The 22,782-nt window shown below is 42.4% G+C and overlaps 1 long non-coding RNA gene across 2 annotated transcripts; it reads left to right on the forward strand.

The window, feature by feature from the left end:
- Positions 1–1,600: 1,600 nt before the first annotated feature.
- LOC125637750 (uncharacterized) lies at positions 1,601–21,786 on the forward strand. 2 transcript variants are annotated; one of them, XR_012668759.1, is made up of 4 exons: positions 1,601–1,788; positions 19,277–19,411; positions 20,213–20,400; positions 21,435–21,786. It is a non-coding gene; the product is annotated as an uncharacterized LOC125637750 (long non-coding RNA). The 2 variants fall into 2 exon arrangements; XR_007357070.2 differs by lacking the exon at positions 19,277–19,411.
- Positions 21,787–22,782: the final 996 nt, after the last annotated feature.

The raw sequence follows: 22,782 nt of genomic DNA on the forward strand, positions 1-22,782 counted from the left end.
GTGGTAGGGCCTAGATGCCCCAGGTGTGGATCAAGGACTTGTTGTTCTAGGCGTTTTGTAGACACAAAGAGAAGCTGGTCCCTGCCCCAAAGTATATGATGAGAAACAACTGGTAGATATAACAAACAGATGTGGAGGAATACAAGGAAACAGTGAGACAATTATGACTGGTGTAGTAAGCAGCGGTCACAGCACACGAGCTTCGTTATCAACTCCCCATAAGGCCATTTTACCAAATACACTTCAGAACTAAATCAGGCTGTGGTTGGAGAATAGTGTTAAGCATAGCCCTGTGAAATACTGATAGAGAAATGTGAAACCAGGCAAAATCACCAAGGTTTGGAGTTTTCCTGCAAACACAAAACTCATGTAAGTTTGCAAACAGTCTGCAAATTGAGTACACTTGGGTTGATTTTTTTGTGCGTGGAAACTGTGTAAAAGGACAAGGCGAGATGTGGCAGTTCAGCTTTGTGTTTTGGAGCTTTCAGTAGTAGATTGGCACCTTACCTCTGGGCTGCAGTGTGAGACGACGGATTCTGTCCTGCCAACTTGTGCATTGTTTTAATAGTAGAATCATAGAATATCAGGGTTGGAAGGGACCTCAGGAGGTCATCTAGTCCAAACCCCTGCTCAAAGCAGGACCAATCCCCCAATTTTTGCCCCAGATCCCTAAATGGCCCCCTCAAGGACTGAACTCACAACCCTGGATTTAGCAGGCCAATGCCAGTGAAAGCTCTTCTTCAGTCTCTGAATAAAAAAAAGTCACCGTAGTGCAATAAGGCACTGAGCCATCTGATTTGACTCTGCAAACCTTTTAAGTACGTGCTTAACTTTAAGTGTGTGATTAGTTGCAAAGAAGCCAATGGGGCTACTCATATGCTTAAAGTAATTTGCTAAACTGGAGCGGAGAGCTGACCCTCTTACGGGATGAAGTTCCCCGTTTTATGCTAGCAGTTCCTCACTTTCATGAGCAACAAATGCAAACCTATCCCATGCCCTTTTAGAATTTGAAGTAGTTTCCAAGAAAGAGCTACAAGTTAAACAGGTAATAAAACTGGGTAATAGAGCAATGAGAAATCAGTGGGACAGCAGAAGTACTGAGAAAGCTGATAAGCAGCTCAACTAAAATTACTTTACACAAAAAAAGTGTAAAAAAAAAATCCACAAATATTGGGCCTGATCCCACATTTCTTGTTGCACCCAAATCTCCTGTTGAACACTAAAGGAGAGTTTCAGCTGTGCATGGAATGTGGAATCAGGCCCTTATTGTGCAAAGAACACAGAGTATTTTGCAAGTAGAATAAATGAAGGAAATTAAGAAGAGAAATATTATCGAAGTTAAACTTCTCCATAGGAATCTCTGTTCATTTGGCTTTTCTTCATGTCTTCTAAACTATCAGACTGTTTTGATCTGCATTATACAGTGCAAAGCACAGACAGTTAAGTTAATAAATGACCATCAGTTATATGGCCTAACTAAAAGTGTAACTTTTTCTTACTCATTTACAGGGGTGAAAGTAAAATGCAGTGGTCATAAAAATAAAAGAGAAGGGTAACCACCTTTCTGTATACAGTGCTATAAAATCCCTCCTGGCCAGAGGTAAAACCCTTTCACCTGTAAAGGGTTAAGAAGCTAAGATAACCTTGATGGCACCTGACCAAAATGACCAATGAGGAGATATGATACTTTCAAATCGGGGGAGGGGAGGAAACAAAGGTTTCGTCTATCTGTGTGATGCTTTTGCCGGGAACAGATCAGGAATGGAGTCTCAGAACTTCTGTTAGTTAGTAAGTAATTTAGCTAGAAATGCGTTAGATTTTTGTTTAATGGCTGGTAAAATAAGCTGTGCTGGGTGAAATGTATATTCCTGTTTTTGTGTCTTTTTGTAACTTAAGGTTTTGCCTAGAGGGATTCTGTATGTTTTGAATCTGATTACCCTGTAAGTTATTTACCATCCTGATTTTACAGAGGTGATTCTTTTACCTTTTCTTTAATTAAAATTCTTCTTTTAAGAACCTGATTGATTTTTCATTGTTCTTAAGATCCAAGGGTTTGGGTCTGTGTTCACCTGTACAAATTGGTGAGGATTTTTATCAAGCCTTCCCCAGGAAAGGGGGTGTAGGGCTTGGGGGGATATTTTGGGGGAAGATGTCTCCAAGTGGGCTCTTTCCCTGTTCTTTGTTTAACACACTTGGTGGTGGCAGCATACGGTTTGAGGACAAGGCAAAGTTTGTACCTTGGGGAAATTTTTAAACCTAAGCTGGTAAGAATAAGCTTAGGGGGTCTTTCCTGCAGGTCCCCACATCTGTACCTTAGAGTTCAGAGTGGGGAAGGAACCTTGACAGCAGCTCTTACTGGTATGGGGCTGCTCTGGCCCCCCTAGAAGGGGTGGGGCTGGGGGGGGCAGCGTCCCCCAGCCAGTCATCTGCGCTCCCTGGCCTGCGCTGCCAGGGGCTCCAGCAGCAATTTAAAGGGCCCAGGGCTACCGCGGCAGCGGTGGCCGGAGCCCCGGGCCCTTGTAAATCGCAGCCCCGGGGCAGCTACTTCGGCAGCTGAGGGGAGGGTGAGGCGCGGCAAAAGGGGCGGCGCTTTAACATCGCTGCCCCTTTTGCACCTCCCATCTAGGGTGACCAGACAGCAAATGTGAAAAATCAGGATAGGGGTTGGGGGGTAATATGAGCCTATATAAGAAAAAAGACCCCAAAATCAGGACTCTCCCTATAAAATCGGGACATCTGGTCACCCTACTCTCATTGGCTGCCTTACCGGGTCATCGCTGCCCCTTTTGCGCCCCCCCATCGGCAGCCCTGCTGGTAGGGACCTGGCAGCACAGCCGCTCGGGGGTGCAAAAGGGGCAGCAATGTTAAAGCGTTGCTGCGGCAGCGCTTTAAAGTCAGTGGTATGGGCTGGTACTGGCAGCTACCTTTTACCTGTACGCCGTACCGGCCTGTACCCCCTTACTTCCACCCCTGCTCATTTATAATATTATACTCTATGCCACAATTTTGTGGCTGGAGAATTTGCAACAGCATCTATTCATTACTGCAGAATCACTTATTTAACAAAACAAATTTCTAGTCCTTAAGGCTCTGAAGAAAAATGACTTGTCCCATAAAGTCTGACTCTGAAAATGAAAGATGATAATATTAAATGTCATCTTGTAGCCTCAAGATGAGCAGTGCAAATTTATTAATTGGTACACCAGCCTTTGTCAACCTGAGCAAACACCCTTAGCAAACACTTCATGCAAACTCACTGGTAAAGATAAACAGTTAAACAGATTTATTGACTACAAAAAGATAGATTTTAAGTGATTATATGTGGTAGGCAAAAAGTTAGAGTTAGTTACCAAAAGAAAATAAAACATAAGTACAGTCTAAACTCTCAACCCTATTAGACTGGGCAACATCTAGATTAAGCAGTTTTTTTTTTCTCACCCCACGGGATATTGCAGTTCATAGTATCCAGGTTTCACTCCTGAAACCTGGGCCGGTTCCCTCTGTTGGAGTCTTCAGTCTTTGAGTGTCCTTGTTGTTTGCAGCATAGGTGGGGGGAAGGAGAAAGGCCAAGCATGTGCCCACTGTGTTCTGTTTTATACCCTTAGTCCAGGGGTGGGCAAACTTTTTGGCCCGAGGGCCACATCCGGGTATAGAAATTGTATGGCAGGCCATGAATGCTCATGAAATTGGGGGGTTGGGTGCGGGAGGGGGTGAGGGCTCTGTGGTGGGTCCAGTGTGCAGGAAGGGGCTCTGGGCTGGGGCAGGGGGTTAGGATGTGTGTGTGGGGGGGTGAGGGCTCCAGCTGGGGGTACAGGCTCTGCAGTGGGGCTGGGAATGAGGGTTTGGGGTGCAGGAGGATGCTCCAAGCTGGGACCAAGGGGTTCAGGGCATGGGAGGGGGCCAGGGGTGCAGACTCCAGGCGGCGCTTACCTCAAGCAGCTCCCAGAAGCAGCAGCATGTCCCCCCTCTGGCTCCTATGTGGAGGCACAGCCAGGCAGCTCTGCACACTGCCCCATCCACAGGCACCGCCCCTGCAAGTCCCATTGGCTGTGGTTCCTGGCCAATGGGAGCAGCAGGAGTGGCACTTGGGGTAGGGGCAGCATGCGGAGCCCCCTGCCCCTACATGTAGGAGCTAGAGGGGGACATGCTGCTGCTTCCAGGAGCCACGCAGAGCGGGAGAAACCCCCAACTCTGCTCCCTGACTGGAGTGCCAGAGTGGGGCAAGCCCCAGACCCTACTCCCTGGCAGGAGCTTGAGGGCCAGATTAAAATGTCTGAAGGGCCGAATGCAGCCCCCAGGCCATAGTTTGCCCACCCCTGCCTTAATCCATGTGCTTGGAGAACACAAGTCCAGACATGTCTGGTGGGTATTGCGGAGTCACAAGGTGAAGCAATATCCTGGTGACTCTCCTGTGAGTGAGAGTCACTGAATTGTAACTCCTCTGCTGGACAATTGCTGGAGATGTCTGTTCAGCACCCACCTGGGTGTTGGTTACCTCCCTTGATATTGTCTCTGGAGAGCTAGTATCTGGGTGCCTCCCAAACCCACAGCATATTTTAGTGACAACCATACAACACATTCTCATAACTTCATATGCATTAATGATATAAATATTTAGATAGAAAAATGACTTTCAGCAGATCATAACCTTTCCCCTGATACCTCACACTGCCTGCTATATATGCAATATCACAATTGTATATAAATGAGGAATATGCGGGTTACAGGATGCTCCCCCAAGGTATAGAATATTACACACTCTGAAGCACCTGGCATTGAAGAATAAATGGACACAAATCTGACATCAGGAATCATAACATTCAAAAACCAGTAGGAGAACACTTCAATCTCTCTGGTCACTCAACAACAGACCTAAAAGTGGCAATTCTTCAACAAAAAATCTTCAAAAAGAGACTTCAACGTGAAGCTGCAGAACTGGAATTAATTTGCAAACTGGATACCATCAGATTAGGCCTGAATAGAGACTGGGAGTGGTCGGGTCATTACAAAACCTAAACTTAATTTCCCCAATACTAATTTCTCCCTACTGTTACTCACACCTTCTTGTCAACTGTCTGTAATGGGCCACTCTCTTAGCACTTCAAAAAAGTTATTTCTCCTCCCTTGGTATCCTGCTGTTAATTGATTTATCTCATTAGACTGACCTCACACTTGGTAAAGCAACCCCCATCCTTTCATGTATTTATACCTGCTCCTGTATTTTCACTCCATGCATCTGATGAAGTAGGTTCTAACCCACGAAAGCTTATGCCCAGATAAATTTCTTAGTCTCTAAGGTGCCACAAGGACTCGTTACTTTTGCTGATACAGACTAACACAGCTACCACTCTAAAACCTATCGGAAGACAGGATCATTGGTCTGACCCAGTATGGCCATTCTTATGTTTTTATTGCAAAATATAGATCCAAGATGCCTCTGATACAGGGGACCTCGGTCACGGTTTCTTTGATATGTAATAAAAAGCTAGGATGTACTTGTGGGGGGAGGGGTAGAACAACGAAAAAACCAGAAAGCCTAATATTTTGGGGGAATTATGTCTGTGACATACTTAGAGAGATTAAACACCACCCAGTAAGAAATATATAAATAAAAGGTATATTAAGGCCCATTAAACATCCATCATCAAGTGTGGGGAGTCTTTCAGGCAGATGTTCTGTTATGAATTATTGTTTGTATCAAAGTCAGGTGACTCTAGAGGTTACCGTAAGTCTGCTCTTTCCAGATGAAACCAGATGTTGAGTGTGAATTACTGGTAGATGAAGAGGATAGTGTAAAATGGGGGTAAGACGATTTGTTTACCAGTCATAAATGGATATTCTGAGGATTAGATCATGTTTGTACATTGCTTAAAATTTAAGTAGCACTTTATGTCTTCAAAAGTATCATTATAAGACAAACAGACCCTGAACTAGTGGGTTTTTAAAGTATGAAAATTAGTTGTCAATTGGAGGAACTGTTAGCTGAAAATATTGGCACCAATCCTGAAAGATGCCAAGTCCTCTCAATTCTAACACTTTAGAAGGGATGTCCCTTCAATGGAAACCTTAAAATGTACACGAGGGCCACTTACAACCTCAGAGAAGGCAATATCTAAAGAAAGGTTACAGGGACAAACCATCCCGATGAGTCGAAAGAATAGTAAATATGGCAGGGGACCAGCTTGGCTTAATGGTGAAATCCTAGCGGATCTTAAACATAAAAAAGAGGCTTACAAGAAGTGGAAGGTTGGACATATGACCAGGGAAGAGTATAAAAATATTGCTCGGGCATGTAGGAATGATATCAGGAGGGCCAAATCGCACCTAGAGCTGCAGCTAGCCAGAGATGTCAAGAGTAACAAGAAGGGTTTCTTCAGGTATGTTGGCAACAAGAAGAAAGCCAAGGAAAGTGTGGGCCCCTTACTGAATGAGGGAGGCAACCTAGTGACAGAGGATGTGGAAAAAGCTAATGTACTCGATGCTTTTTTTGCCTCTGTTTTCACTAACAAGGTCAGCTCCCAGACTGCTGCGCTGGGCATCGCAAAATGGGGAAGAGATGGCCAGCCCTCTGTGGAGATAGAGGTGGTTAGGGACTATTTAGAAAAGCTGGACGTGCACAAGTCCATGGGGCTGGACGAGTTGCATCCGAGAGTGCTGAAGGAATGGCGGCTGTGATTGCAGAGCCATTGGCCATTATCTTTGAAAACTCGTGGCGAACGGGGGAAGTCCCGGATGACTGGAAAAAGGCTAATGTAGTGCCAATCTTTAAAAAAGGGAAGAAGGAGGATCCTGGGAACTACAGGCCAGTCAGCCTCACCTCAGTCCCTGGAAAAATCATGGAGCAGGTCCTCAAAGAATCAATCCTGAAGCACTTGCATGAGAGGAAAGTGATCAGGAACAGCCAGCATGGATTCACCAAGGGAAGGTCATGCCTGACTAATCTAATCGCCTTTTATGATGAGATTACTGGTTCTGTGGATGAAGGGAAAGCAGTGGATGTATTGTTTCTTGACTTTAGCAAAGCTTTTGACACGGTCTCCCACAGTATTCTTGTCAGCAAGTTAAGGAAGTATGGGCTGGAAGAATGCACTATAAGGTGGGTAGAAAGCTGGCTAGATTGTCAGGCTCAACGGGTAGTTATCAATGGCTCCATGTCTAGTTGGCAGCCGGTATCAAGTGGAGTGCCCCAAGGGTCGGTCCTGGGGCCGGTTTTGTTCAATATCTTCATAAATGATCTGGAGGATAGTGTGGATTGCACTCTCAGCAAATTTGCGGATGATACTAAACTGGGAGGAGTGGTAGATTCACTGGAGGGGAGGGATAGGATACAGAAGGACCTAGACAAATTGGAGGATTGGGCCAAAAGAAATCTGATGAGGTTCAATAAGGATAAGTGCAGGGTCCTGCACTTAGGACGGAAGAACCCAATGCACAGCTACAGACTAGGGACCGAATGGCTAGGCAGCAGTTCTGCGGAAAAGGACCTAGAGGTGACAGTGGACGAGAAGCTGGATATGAGTCAGCAGTGTGCCCTTGTTGCCAAGAAGGCCAATGGCATTTTGGGATGTATAAGTAGGGGCATAGCGAGCAGATCGAGGGACGTGATCGTTCCCCTCTATTCGACATTGGTGAGGCCTCATCTGGAGTACTGTGTCCAGTTTTGGGCCCCACACTTCAAGAAGGATGTGGATAAATTGGAGAGAGTCCAGCGAAGGGCAACAAAAATGATTAGGGGTCTGGAACACATGAGTTATGAGGAGAGGCTGAGGGAGCTGGGATTGTTTAGCCTGCAGAAGAGAAGAATGAGGGGGGATTTGATAGCTGCTTTCAACTACCTGAAAGGGGGTTCCAAAGAGGATGGCTCTAGACTGTTCTCAATGGTAGCAGATGACAGAACGAGGAGTAATGGTCTCAAGATGCAGTGGGGGAGGTTTAGATTGGATATTAGGAAAAACTTTTTCACTAAGAGGGTGGTGAAACACTGGAATGCGTTACCTAGGGAGGTGGTAGAATCTCCTTCCTTAGAGGTTTTTAAGGTCAGGCTTGACAAAGCCCTGGCTGGGATGATTTAACTGGGAATTGGTCCTGCTTCGAGCAGGGGGTTGGACTAGATGACCTTCTGGGGTCCCTTCCAACCCTTATATTCTATGATTCTATGAAAGAGTAAGGATGATGGGACTGGAGAGCGGGAGGGAGGTGATGCTCATTATTTCCCCTGTGATTTGTAAGGCTGGCTGGAAATCCTGCCCACTGATGGAAAAATTTGACTTTTTATAAAAATAAAAATCAAGATGTGACAATTTTCAGCCACAACCCCAAAAAAACAACCTTTCATCCAAAATCCCAAAATTTAAATTCAGACATATCATGGTGCCTCATAGGAGGTCTAGTTCAGATACCTCATGTCCCCATTCTCCTCTATGACCTGGGCTCCCTGGCCGGGCTACAACAACTAAGACACATCACAGTCTCCCATCTTCATTATCTGCTGAAGTGTATCATGGGAGATGTAGTCTGTCTGAGGAACCCTGCCAATTGAGGAGAGTGATAAACCCAAATTACAACTCCCATAACGCATCACAGTGGCAATTCCAAACAGAAAATGTTCAGGTTTTGGCCCAAAATCAAACATGTTATAGTTTTTGGGTATTTGGTTATTCAATTAAAAGTTGAAATTTTCCACAGAAAAGCAACTTTCACAAAACAAATTTGCATTTAGTCAAAAACCCAACATTTTCATCAGACAACTTTCCACCAACCCAAGCAATTATATTCCCAGACAAAAACTATATTAAAGATACAGGTAGGTTGAGCATATAGATCAATAATTTAGGGTAAAATCTATTACAGGAATGATGTAATAATCACAAAACCAAGCATCATCAATCCAGAGTTAAGGTTAAATTTAAAAGAAATCCACACATGTTAAAGAGATAGTGATTTGGGGTGCCCATTTGAGATGATCTGACACTTTAAAGGGGTCTGTGATTCAGAAAGAGCTGAATAACCATGTTCTAAAAAATCAGGCCCTTTGTAGTGTCTTAAGTTAGGACGCCAAATCACTAATAGCTTTTGAAATTATTGATCCGATATATATATATATATGTTACACAGACACCCCCCCCCCATATATTCATATAATACACAAAACACTGTAAAAACATTAAAGGTTGAAAAGTCAAGTCCTCAAAAGCTGGGAAATGTCAGTATTAAAGTTACCTGGGCAACCTTAATTTGTGCCCTTGTGCATATGCATATGATACAGTCTTCAGTTACATGATCACATTCTAGTGTTTCTACAGAACTGCCTTATTCAGTGCATAGGATGGACAGTGCTCATTTAATAAGCAACTACTCAAGTTGCAGTGGGGGAGGTTTAGATTGGATATTAGGAAAAACTTTTTCACTAAGAGGGTAGTGAAACACTGGAATGCGTTACCTAGGGAGGTGGTAGAATCTCCTTCCTTAGAGGTTTTTAAGGTCAGGCTTGACAAAGCCCTGGCTGGGATGATTTAACTGGGAATTGGTCCTGCTTTGAGCAGGGGGTTGGACTAGATGACCTTCTGGGGTCCCTTCCAACCCTGATATTCTATGATTCTATGATTCTCAATGTTTTGTTTTATCCTAATTTTTCCATGTGTGGCCTCATGCCTTATTTCTTGCACACTATTCACCCCTTCCTTATGGGATTTTCTCTGGCATTCATCAGTATAGTATCTGAATGCTTCAGAAACAATTTATCTTCATAAAATCCCTTTGAGGTGACAGAACATTATTATCCACCTTTTACAGATGAGTGGAGGAATGGAAATTAGAGTCAAAAGCATCACAAATTTTGGGTGCCTGATGTGAGATACCTAGGACCTGATTTTTTTGGAGTACTTAGTATTACGTTCAGCATACAGCTCCCATTGACATCAGATGGAGTTGTGTAAGTGCGCAGAGCTTCTGCAAATCAGACCCTCATGGTCTGACGTCAAACACACACAAAATGAGAAACTTACAATTAATGACCACCTCTGAAAAGTCTGGTTTAAGTGACTTGACACACAGGAACAGCGTGGCAGAGACAAGGTTAGAATCCAATTTCTCAGAGCAGCATTCAACTGCCTTAACCATGAGACCATCTTTTCTTCTTTCTGTAGTTCCCTGCCTCATTCACTACACAGCTTCCATCTTATGCAATAAATAAAGCAAGGGTTCAGTCAGACAACAGTCTCCTTCACTACACAACCTTGATCCATCCTGAAAGCCGGTCTACCTTGTGTACTGAAGGAGGTGGAGGGCCTGTGGGGAAAAAAAATAGTATGTGATCACGTAACTGAAGATATCATAATGCACATGGGCAACCTCAATTCTTGTATTTCTTAACTTTTGAGTGCTTGACTTTGTAACCTATATGTTCTTCTAACATTTTTCCTGTGAAGTGTCCTAGATTTTCATAAAAGCAAACTGAAAACAAACAAACAAACAAACAAAACACACACCATAGGAATTCCATCATGTGGCATCTTATTGACACTTACATGGATCATCAGCAGGGTTCGAACCTTTAGATCCAAGGCACAGACCTCCACTTGAGATTTTGAGCTAATGGAGACTTGAGCTAAAGGAGAAAATGATAGGAATAGTAGGTTATCATTCTCCATGTGGACTGGCACTAGCGTGGGATGGGGCACACACGTTGCCACTGGGTTTCACAGATATTTGCTCCCAGCAGAGCAATGGAGAGACTCAGGCATCTTGGGGTCCGCTCCAGGGGGGAGTGTGCTCTAGTTAACACAGACCTTTTGCTCATTTTTCCAAAATTCTGACCCTTTTTATTCCATCCCCTCCAATTTGTCCCTGTCCTAGGCTTGTCTCTTCCCCATACCAGCTTCCTGTCCCAGTCTACCCAGTCCTATTCGCCTCCTTCAGTCTCTTGTCCTCCCTTTTCCAATACCGGCCTTTTTGCCCAGCCAGTTCCATTTCTCCCCTGCTGCTACTCAGACCTCTCTCTTCTCCTCCCCCTCTGCTGGTTCTTGATCACAGTCTCCCTGACCAGCCAGGCCCAGTTTCCTCCCTCCAACTGTCAGTCATAGCTTCTCTCCCTAGGGTTGCCAACCCTTCCGGATTGTTCTGGAGTCTCCAGGAATTAATGATTGTCATATGATGAAACCTCCAGGAATAGATCCAACCAAAATTGGTAACACTATTTCTTCCTCTCTTTCCACCCTAATCTCATTAGAACCCTTTTCCAAATCTACTTCTTTCCCTCTCTTACATGGCTTCCTGCTCCATACTGCCTGGGTGCTAGCAGGGATAGCGGATCATTGAGAACACAGGGTCGACAGGCTCCTTATTCTCTGTGCCTGGCCGTTACCAGGAGCAGCTGGTAGCAGCAATTACAGGACAAGTCCTGCTTCATCTCTGTAGCCGTGGTCTGGAGCATATTCAGTTGCTCATGTGCAGTCTGGTCAGCTGAGAGGATGGACTTTGCAGATTTTAAGCTGTTAAAACTAAGAAATGTCTAGGCATGTGCAAATTGTGATTTTTCAAAAGCTTATAACTTGTCAAAATTGGGACAGATCTTTGTGAGGATGGCAAAAGGCACATCCATGATACAAAGGTCACCCCACCTTACCGATTTTCCAGTCCTTACTCTAAAACAGAGGACCCTTCAGTATTTCAAGTAAAAGGTCATTTTTAAAAAAAAAACATGTATTTTTCCCTGGCCTTATTCTTGGAACCAGCTGAAGTCTTCTAAAACAAATTCAGCCTGAGGCAGACATCCAGCAAGAAAAATTTTAGCCCAGCCCATAAAAATTTAGCAAAGTTATGAGCAACTGAGAACAGGGTCTTATAATGGGAAGTGTCAGGCAACCTTAACAGGAAATGCTACCAGCCCCGCCTACAACTTCATTTTATAAATACACACAGAGCTTCTTAACAGAGAATCCTAGTGTCTCTTACACATTCAGAATACCAGAGATGTGCGTGTGTGTGTAAACACAAGTTATGACAGACCTTGGTCTCCTTTGAAGCATGTTTAACTGTTGTATCAGGGGATAATGGTTTCACTAATTCACACCTATATTATATTTTCCCATCTTAAAAATTTCGTTATTTTATAAATCTGGAGTTTTTTAAAAACAATTGTAATACAAAATTGCACCTCTTCCTCTGAATTCTACATTGCTGAGCATACTGACATCTGATGAAGTGAGCTGTAGCTCACGAAAGCTTATGCTCAAATAAATTGGTTAGTCTCTAAGGTGCCACAAGTTCTCCTTTTCTTTTTGCGAATACAGACGAACACGGCTGCTACTCTGAAACCTGACCTTTCTAAATGATTCATAATCACTGACTGAATAGCGAAGGCAGTACTTGTTTACTGAAGGACCCTACCCTGAGTCCTAACACTAGCCTGAGCTCTAAGCCAACTATTTCAAAAAGCAGCTTTACTTACAATCAATGTTTTGTTAAATCCCTTTCTTTGTTCATATCTAAACTTTATTTACATAAAAAATCCCAGCCCTTGACAAGATGGACAGTAAATAAAGAAGTAAATCTTTTAAAATCTGTACTATTTTCTTAGCTTCACATAGTGCTTTTCATCTTAAAGATTGCTAAAAGTACTCACTACATATTTGCCCAAACACATACAAAACCTGAAGTTTGCTTATTGTGCCAAATTCACTCACTCAGTTATATGTCAATGAAGTTACTAAAGAGACACCAATGTAACTAAGAGCAGATTTGACCCATTGACATTTTTAACCTAGATAAATATAAACATGCAAAGGCAGAGGACCCAAAACTGTTAGAAAATAAAATTTTGAATCAAAATCTCTTGTGACTACTTAGTATCCATTTTCATCAGGTCCTTCAAAAAGGACTCTCAGCTGTTGCCTTGCTCAATAATTTTGCATTGGTAAAGCACAACCAAAGCGCTTTACAGCTTTTTACTTCAAGAAAGGAAGAGATAGGAATAACTTTGACAACTACTGAAGAACAGCTACCCCGATGTGAACCACATTTGTTTAGCAGTACCCTGCAACACTACACAATAGCTTAAGATGGGAAGTGAAGATTGCAGTACCAAAATAAAACAGCAGGAGAAATTTACAATGGCAAAATGTAATTATTACAGTTGGAATTTGTCGAGAACATACAGTTTAAAGCAGTTTGATAAGTACTAAATGTTGAAGTCCTTTTCATTCAAGGTTCATATAAAACAAAAGAAGTTCTTATTTAGTGTAGTAACAAAAGATAAAAAGGAGTCATGTGATTTTTATGGCTGGTTTCATGTTTAAGTTGATAAGAGTTCCAAGTGTACATACATCTGTGAGAGGATCTGGGATTATGCACGAGGCAGGTGCTTGAATGACGTTGCAGTTAACATTTGGCATCACCTTCTCGTTGGTCAAATCCTTTCACACCCTTCTTAAACAAAGAGCTGGCACTAGACTGCACTATATTGCATAGCTAGCTGAGATTATGTATTTTTCAGAAAACCCCATGTGCTAGCAGGAAGCTCTGTAAAGGAAAAAGGTTTCCGTCTGTCAGTAAGGTGCAATAAAGGATCATCACTGAGTCAACTCACGGACACTCTAGGCCTAGCCCTGCAGCCCTTGGAGTTGGGGCAGTGAGGGATGGCTCCCAGATGAGTCAATGGAAATTTTGCCTGAATGAATACCACAGTATCAGGCCCTAAAAGTTATGTCTAGGTCAACAAGGGTTTTAAAATTCAAGAACACATTTAACCAAGATTGAAAAGGAAATAATAAATGCATAATAAATATTAGGCATTAAAATCTAAACTGTCTCAATTCCACTGTGCCATGGGGCTGGCAGAGATAGCTCCATGTTACCATAAGTACAATAAAAACACCACGTTTCAACACAAGCTATTTTTTGAAATTCACTTTACGAAAATGTTCCTGTTGATATTAGGACTTGCATTTAAAAAAAAAAAATCTTAAATTTCAAGGCATAAATTACCAGAGAATGACACTTTGAACTTTAATAAGCCAGTGCAGATAAAGGTTTAAGTTTACCACCAATTCAACATACTAAAACAACCTGCATTTTGCTCACTCCTGCTTTGAATTCAGAACAATTGTTTTTATTATTGTCGGTGTTGTGTTCCACATTATTAACTTAGTCAGTCTCCATGAGTAAATAGTTGCAATCCCCACAGAGATGCATAATACGAGAGAGTTCAGATTCCTGCTGTTAAGTAAAAGAAGAAAATGATAGTGGTGTGGGTGGAGACACCCTCTCAAAGGAAAAAAAAGAAAGCATTTTCACCGATTTCTATGCAGTCCTGGATGTGTCCAGGAGGCAGCCAGAACTTGCGCTGCTGGAACAAATCCCCCTTCAATTGCATACCACGGCAGCTTTCCTGTGGACACAGTTATCCTCTTTTATAAAACAGCTTTGTCATCAGCTAAGCAGAGGAGGATGGAGAGAGTCAATGGAAATCAATACAAAAGCCTCCAAAGCAAGTTCAAAGTGACATTGAATAAATGCTTTAAAAAGCTTTCACTAGCTCTTTGGAGCTACATATTAATGCAGGAGTGGCTTGAAAATACATTCCTTGCACACTCCAAACTCCCTCTGAAATGGATAGAGGGGTGAAGGCAGTTTAAAGATAGAAGCAGAGACTCTCTAGTATAAGTCCATCTGTGACTGCTGTTCACAAATAAACATCACCTACACAAAGATCTCAGGCTTCTAGATTTTCTGGTTTAAATTCTTCCCAAAAGGATTTACAATCTTTACATATGTATTTAAAGAGCTGATGTATTTCTAAATTACTTTCCTGTTTTCTGTAGATTTTTTCAGTTTCAAAGTAATGTATGAGATGAACATGAAGGCAGGAATAATCTATTGAAAACAGCATTTGATGAAATTGTAAATTTTACAGAAAAGTAGTAAAGAATTTCCCTGCTAATTAGAGCCTAGGGAATCCAACATGGGAGAGAGAGTCAGAAACTCCTGTGTTCTACTTCAACTTCTGATACTGACCTAGTATATGGCCTTAGACTGTCCTAAACAGTTTAAAATTAGGTACCTAAACCCATATAGACACCTCAGTGAATGGACTTATTTGCAGATCTGAAGATCCCATAACATTTTACCTCATTAACACAACTTTAAGGGTTGTATTTTGCTTTACTTGTCCTGTTGAAAGTGCTTTTTGTCATCTGGATGGTCTTTTAAACATTGGATCAGTTCCCTTTAAATATTTATAGTGACCCATATAGAGCCCCCAGGGTAGTACGCAGTACCAATATCTGGAAAGGGGCAAGGGAGAAGTGGTAAAGAAAATTTGCAATAGTGGATTCTCCTGTTGGCATAGGTAATCCACCTCCCTGAGAGGCAGTAGGTAGGTTAACAGAAGAATTCTTCTGTCAATCTAGCACGGTCTACACTGTGATTAAAATCGACTTAACTTTGCCATTCAGACAAGTGGATTTTTCACACCCCTGAGCAATGTAGTTATGCCAACCTACTATTCTAGTGTGGACCAGGCCTAAAGGGGACTGGGAAAATTGCTGCAAACAGAACATTTTGAGTTGAGCTACTGAAAGCAATGGTTTTGTAGAATCTGTGACAAAAAGTGAAGTCCTCCTTTATTAGATCAAGCTGTAATGCTTTATACATGTTAAAGTAATTTAGGTTCTGACTAAGTGCTGAGAGACACTCTTGTTTTGAGCTTGTAGTGCATGAATATTGATTTTTCCCCCCTCATGTTGTGAAGTACTGTTTTGTTAACTACATAAAAGAATGTAAACCATTCCATGCTGAGTGGGAGTGTGATGTGCAACACAGAATTAGGTAGGGCAAAGGCAGGTGGGAAAAAATGAAGATAATTTCTTTGCTCTGAAGTATGTTTATTTCCTCCACTGAAAATTAGAGTTTTGAACACGGTGCTCCATAGATTGAGTGTTTTACTGTTTTTCCTTTGCTTTCCTACATCCTTACTGTAGATTGCAGCAATACGATTACTTTATTAATAGATAAATGTGGAAATATTGCTGAATTTTTAAACTAATATGGTTTAAATAGGCCTGCAATCTAGTTACTCAACCTGGATATTCTTCCATCTTTCTAGCTGCATCTACACCAGAAATTAGATTGGCTAAACTCCAGGGCTTGATACCACTGAGTGACATAACTAGCTTGAGCTAAAATTTTAAGTGTACACTAGGACTTAGAGAAAGCAAAGGACCACATTGCTTTGCTTCTAGGCTGTCTGCTTGGTTTTATCTCTGTGCGCTCTCTTTGTCCCTGCATGTCACTCCTTGTGCTGTCTGTTCCATATACCTATCCAAACAATACCCAGCTAAGCCCCACTGCTCAGCAGTGCAAATGCCTGGGCAGACTTCATTATGCTTTGTTTTAGGTGGGGCTTCTTAACAGTCTCTTACAGCGGTCTTAAATGAAGCACACATTCACACCCATCAGTTTCAATGCGGTTTAACAGAACCCATGACAAGATTTAACCAACTCACAATAATATTTTACAACATTGGAGTAGACCGATAGCAAACTTCACATCTGACCAATCTTACATCCACGGGCAGCGGGTGACCCGCCGGCTTGGGGAAGCTAGCCCCTGGCCGGCCCCAACCCACCCTCTACCCCCGCCAGAGCCCAGAGTTTCCCCCGGCCCCTGAGTGCCGGCGGGCAGCCCCAGCAGTCTCCCTCCTTTCCCTCCCCCCCCCAAGCATCAGGTGGCACAGCCCCAGAACCCTGGGGGGCCCCCAGCGCTAGGTGACCCCAGTCACCCCAAGTTCCATCCTGGCTGGCTCCGGCCACTCTAGCCCTATGCTTAGGCCCAACCAGCATACTCCCCTTAAGAGGAGCAGCCATCCTGCCTGGGCTGGGACCAAGGGGGAAGAGCAAGCAGGACAGGAGGGGGCCTTCCGGATAGAGTGTAGGCAGGGCCATGCTGGGCTGTTTGTGGGAGGCATAGCTTCCTGCAGTCTACGATACATGCTGCCCGTGCTTACATCACACCTTATTTGGCTTATTGCACTGTCCATTTAACTGCAATGTCAAATTGAACCACGCACACCGGGTTTGGAACAAACTTCCACAAAACCTACCTGCTATAGAGAGGTTTCATTTAAAAAGAAAAAATTCCAATTAAACAATTATTGAACAAATAAACATGCTCCTGTGTCACAGACTGTACCCTTACATTCACCACTTCTACAAGACTCTGATACATTTTGTACAAAGAATGCCTTGTGAGGTATCCTTTGAAAACTCAATCTACCGGACACTACTATCCTGGTAAAATGTGAGTAGCAACACTGCATGTAAAGTTATAAGATTTTACTGTATGACATTGCTGAGACATGTTCCAAGTTTAGAAAAGCAGGCACAGACCAGTTCCTCAAAGGCAAAAGGTTAGCCATCACCTCAGCGAGGTGTCAACATAATCAAATGGATTATTATTGGGTTGAGCAGGAAGAAGGGTGTGAGCAGCCAGACTTGCTATCGCCTGAACCTCAGTTGGAGAGGATTCTTAAAGAAGAGAAATGCTATAACAAGGGAGAACAGAGAACACAAGTCACCTCTGTCCCCTCATCTCTACTCACGGCATCCAAAATATTTGAAAGACAAAAGAAGAATCACTGAACTGGGGGACTGTCCTGGCTGAAAGATCCAGCCAGACTGCTGTAAGCATATAGTGAGAGAAATATTAGCTTTGAGTTCACTTAGCTTGATAAATTAGGTATTAGTTTTACATTTTTTTCTTTGTAACCAATTCTTTTATGCCTCATCACTTAAAATCTATCTGTAGTTACTAAACTTGTTTTATCGAAGCAAATCTGTTTGGATTGAAGTGCTTGGGAACCTCCATTTGATAAACAAGGTTTGTGAATACCATTTTCTACTAATGAAATGACGGACTTGCTATGAGCTGGTAGTGCATAGAAGGAAAGAGCTGGGCAGTACAAGATGCACATTTCTGGGGACAAGTCTCGGACTGGGAATTTGCTGATGTCACTCTGTAATACGATTCAGGAATGGCTGGCTAGAAGCACTCCTATTCAGCTGAGAGTGATTTTGCATGCTAGAGGCTGTGTGAGAACAGAGCAGGAATGGTTGTTCTCACCGCCAACCAGTGTAAAAGGCACCTCAGATTGGAGAGTTGGAGGAGACACAGCTGTTCAACAACTCAGATTGTACCCTGGGGAATGTCACACCCAGTAGTCCAAATACTGCAACATTTTGTTCATGAAGAAAAATGTAATTCACTCAAAAAAAAAGTAAACTAGACTAGTCTATTTGCATTGATTGAGCTCAGAGAAATGCAAGAGTTTAACAAACATTTAAAAATGCTTGCAGTTTTAATGATCTGAACTGTTTAAATAACAGGTTAGAACTTTAAAAAAAACCAGGTTTAAAATAGTACGAATGTCACAATATGTGTAGTATTTACTATAATTCCAAATGTATTTTATTGGTAGATTTTTCCATGGCATTTATCTGAGCACGTCTCAATGACTTTAGCCTCACAACATCCCTGTGAGCCCACAAAGATTCAGTGGTTTTCTCAAAGTCACAAAAAATAGAACGGAACCAAGAATAAAAGCCAGGTGTGTTCCAGTACCTTACCCACAAGTAGGGTGACCAGATATCCCGTTTTTATAGGGACAGTCCCGTTTTTGGGGACTTTTTCTTTTATAGGCACCTATTGCCCCACACCCCCGTCCCGTTTTTTCACAATTGCTATCTGGTCACCCTACCAAGGCCATCCTTCAAATAACAAAGAACAAAGGGATCAGCCTGCAGCTCATTGACACCAGAGTTCTGTCTGTCAGAAGAAATCATGAAAGTATCCCACTAAACGGTTGACAAAGGTTACAATACACTGTTGTCCTTCCCCCCCCCCCCCAACAAAAAAAAAATCAAGAAATCTTGTTCAGCAAGTTAAAAAAAAGAATGAGGTTTATTAAGTGATCATAAAACCATATTTAAAATACTAGTGTTTTAAATATCCAGATCAGAAAGTTCATGGAGCTTCATGGGAAAGGGAAAAGAGAATAATAATCAGTGTCAATTTGAAACTTTTGCCATGCATCTCCTTCCTCATTTCCACTTATAGCTTTGAAGCTGAACTTTCATCCCACAATATCCATTTCTGAGCTTCAAATGCAGCCTTGCTGGGTAAGGAATGGTGACTCTTGCATCCATTGCTGTAACCATGGTTATCACTTTGTAACTGAAGACTGTTGTTTCTATGGATTTGAGAGCTCATTCATCTCTGTAGGTCCAGATTCTCAGCTAAATTGCCGTAGCCCCATTGAAGTGAAGTCCAGTTTATATCAACCGATGATCTAGCTCAGAGTCAAATTTCTGACGTACATGTTCTGCCAGAAGCTGGTGTGTTGATGAAGGTGGCAAGGTTGGTACTCTGGCTTTGGCGCCTTTTGTGGACCACTTTGATCTGGTCATACAACTGGCCATTTGCAAACTGTTTTCAGACTCTTCCCAGAGGATAGAAGAAAGTTATCACCCCAGTGACTTACTATTTGACAGGTTAGAGGTAGTAGTAATAATAACTGGACATATTTAACTACCCCAGCCTGTCAGGTGACTAATGCAGAGGTGCAATCGTGGGGAGGAGAAAGGGGGTGCTGAGGAAAAAGTAGCTGAGAATCAGAAGGTGCCATGGGTACTGTTCAGGCTGTTTTGAGCTTGATGAGAATGTCAGCATCTGCTATATCTCAGAAAGGTGTTTGGAGGTTTACTATTTGTGAATCATAAGCAAAACTAGTACATGGACAATACAGAATCTGTTACATTTCCTCTGTTATGTGAGTTTTGGCTTTGAAAACTGAGTTAATACCGTAAGTCCTTTAATTATAACCTGCTTTGAATCAATCATATAAAAAAAGGATATAGTTTGCTCAAGAAGTCCCCCCCCCCCCCAGAGAGTAGATGCTGTAGGGCCAATAAATGCCTGGTGTGGATGGAGGCAGCAAAATCTAGTGGATTAGAACACAGGGCTGGGCCTCAGAAGACCCATGTTTTATTCCCAGCTGCAGCCCGACTTAATGTGAGAGCTTGGGTAAGTCATTTAATGTCTCCTAGATTCAGTTTCTTCATCTGTACATTAAGGAGGAGAATATACTTATCCTTAATTTTGCATTTCCTCTGTAACAGTGCAACTATCCCATTTCACATACCATACTTTCCTTTGTAGGAGCTTTGAGGCATTCCTCTGTTTACAACGATGTATCAGCTTACTGTTGAAAACTGGCAGTATTTCATCATAATGTCAAGAACGTGTTGCACCGTCACCATCCATGATTCCCAGTATCTATATGTGCTGCACTTAAAAACTTGATTTTCAAGTAGTTCCAGTTTCTCACTTCATTCCATCATCATCAGGTATTTTGAGAAAGGTCTTGTAGTAAAAGACATGTCCCATGCCTGCGTTTCTTTTCTCTCTTTTTTTTTTTTGCCAAATCCCAATGAGATGTGGTCAATATGCTCTGAAAAACATCATTGCCTCAAGCTACACAGATTTGACAGGCAGAACTTCTGAGGTTCTGTCCTGATCCCAGGGCAAGTCTTGAAGCTGTGGTAAAAAGTTAACACTCTGGCTTGTATAACTTAGGTATAGTTCTGAATTTCCAAGTCAACTCATACTTGACTAGTCAAGGGATGGTTTCCACAGGCTAGGGAGGAAGGGAGCATAGCAGAAGATGGACTGTGAATTGGAGAGTGCCAAACAAAGACTATACTTCAGCAGAAGAGCTTGCACTTGAATTCTGTCTATGCAGCCATCTTTTAATATAGATACACACTAGACTAGAGAGGACTGGATTGCCCTGCACTTTTCGTCTTCAGTTCACTGGTTCACATGTGGCATAGGTTGGTAGCAAAGAAAAGTTGTTACCATTGGCAAGCTGTGGTCCTTAAAAGGATTCTCCGATCAGATAAGAGTGCATGTGGGCATTGTGATGGTGCCATTCTTGTGAATGCTGCCACTGGCCATTATATTACCTAACAAACTTATCAAGCATTTCTTACAAGACAACATAAATTAACTCTCCACATCTAATAAGATTTGAGATGATCACAGAGGGGTTATTTTTATGAGAAAAGTTCAAATCCACTGTGAAATGCTTTGAAGTTCACAAATGCTTTAGGCACCTCCTCATCCATAATATAAGACTAGATAATGACAGTTATCCTCCTTGGTAAAATGCTTTGAGATAGATGGGCAAGTGTAATAAGAGTTACAGTATTATTCAATATTTCTGCCCACTTGCCATTATAAAATAGGTGGGACAATCAGCAAGACCTCTGGAAGGATGTATCCTAGTTTCTAACCACCACTGAACATTCACATTCAGTTAATTCAGTGCAGTCCAATGAAGAGTAGAGAGTGATGTCATCTGCCATTTTTTGTTTTATAGATGCCAAGAAAAGCACCAAACTGAAGCATCAGGAAGTACATGATTTAACAAAGCTGAAAAATTATTGAAAGTTCCTAAATAAACAGCTAAAATCACCAACACTAAATCATTGCAATAAAAAACTTTGTCAGTAGTTACCAGTATGTTGCACTGTTTTCAGAAACAAATCCTTGTTTTTGTTCCTGCACTATTTTCCCTCCAATCTGCACCTCTTTTTTGCAAGACAAGCAAGGCAAGAAAGCAACTGGGTTTGCCTTGTTCCATGTCACTGATTCCACGTCTGATTTTGGAAATGTGAAGTATTCCTCTAGTGCTACAAACTAGCAGGACAAAGTCCATTCTTTTGCCATGGCTGGTGATAAACACTGGCTACAAATCAGGAAAAGTTGGATTCCTAGCATATTTATTTTAAAAGTAGTCCCCAAGTATTTCATGCTTTGAGTTCTCACTGCACAGAAATCTGTGAGCAATATGCTACTCCTAGGTGGACTTCCTTATGTAGATGCCAGGAAACACCATTAGAACTTCTCCCTGATTTTCCCTTCTGGGTACAATAAGTAGTGTGATTGTTCCTTCCTCAGCACACCTGGCAGAGGTTCTACCTTCTGAGTTAGTAACTAGCCCAAGCAGCATGTGGATTTGGGGACATTGATGTACATGGAACACAAAGAACGCCTGGAGGCTCTGGGCCTCAGCACAGTTCCTTTAATGCTCCCTTCTACTACGGCAACATGGGTCTTGGAAATCAAGCTACCATGCATTCCCATTATCAGTGGCAGGGAAAAAACATACCTGGTAGAGAGGGAGAGTTGCAGATACATAGGCTGTTATTGCAAGTCACTGCAGCTGCAACTTACAGGTGGGTTTGAGACTAACTCATTATGGACTCTAAAGTAGCATGCCATAGAAACCAGCTGCTCCTCAGCTCCCCAAACCTGTAAAGATATTGACCAAATGGTGGAAGTTAAGAGACGAGCAAGAGAAATGATCCAGGGACTCGAGCGTGATATATGAAGAAATGATTAAGAGAGAAATATGCATAGCTTGGTTACAAAATGATCAACAGAGAATGGGGGGGCAGGAAGAAGAGGAACGTGTACAAGAGTCTACAAAAAGAAAAGGAGTACTTGTGGCACCTTAGAGACTAACCAATTTATTTGAGCATGAGCTTTCGTGAGCTACAGCTCACTTCATCTATGCATCTGATGAAGTGAGCTGTAGCTCACGAAAGCTCATGCTCAAATAAATTGGTTAGTCTCTAAGGTGCCACAAGTACTCCTTTTCTTTTTGCGAATACAGACTAACACGGCTGTTACTCTGAAAAGAGTCTTCAACTAATTTAAAGCAA

Source organism: Caretta caretta, chromosome 6 (assembly GCF_965140235.1).
Source record: "Caretta caretta isolate rCarCar2 chromosome 6, rCarCar1.hap1, whole genome shotgun sequence".
Taxonomy (NCBI): Eukaryota; Metazoa; Chordata; order Testudines; family Cheloniidae; genus Caretta; species Caretta caretta.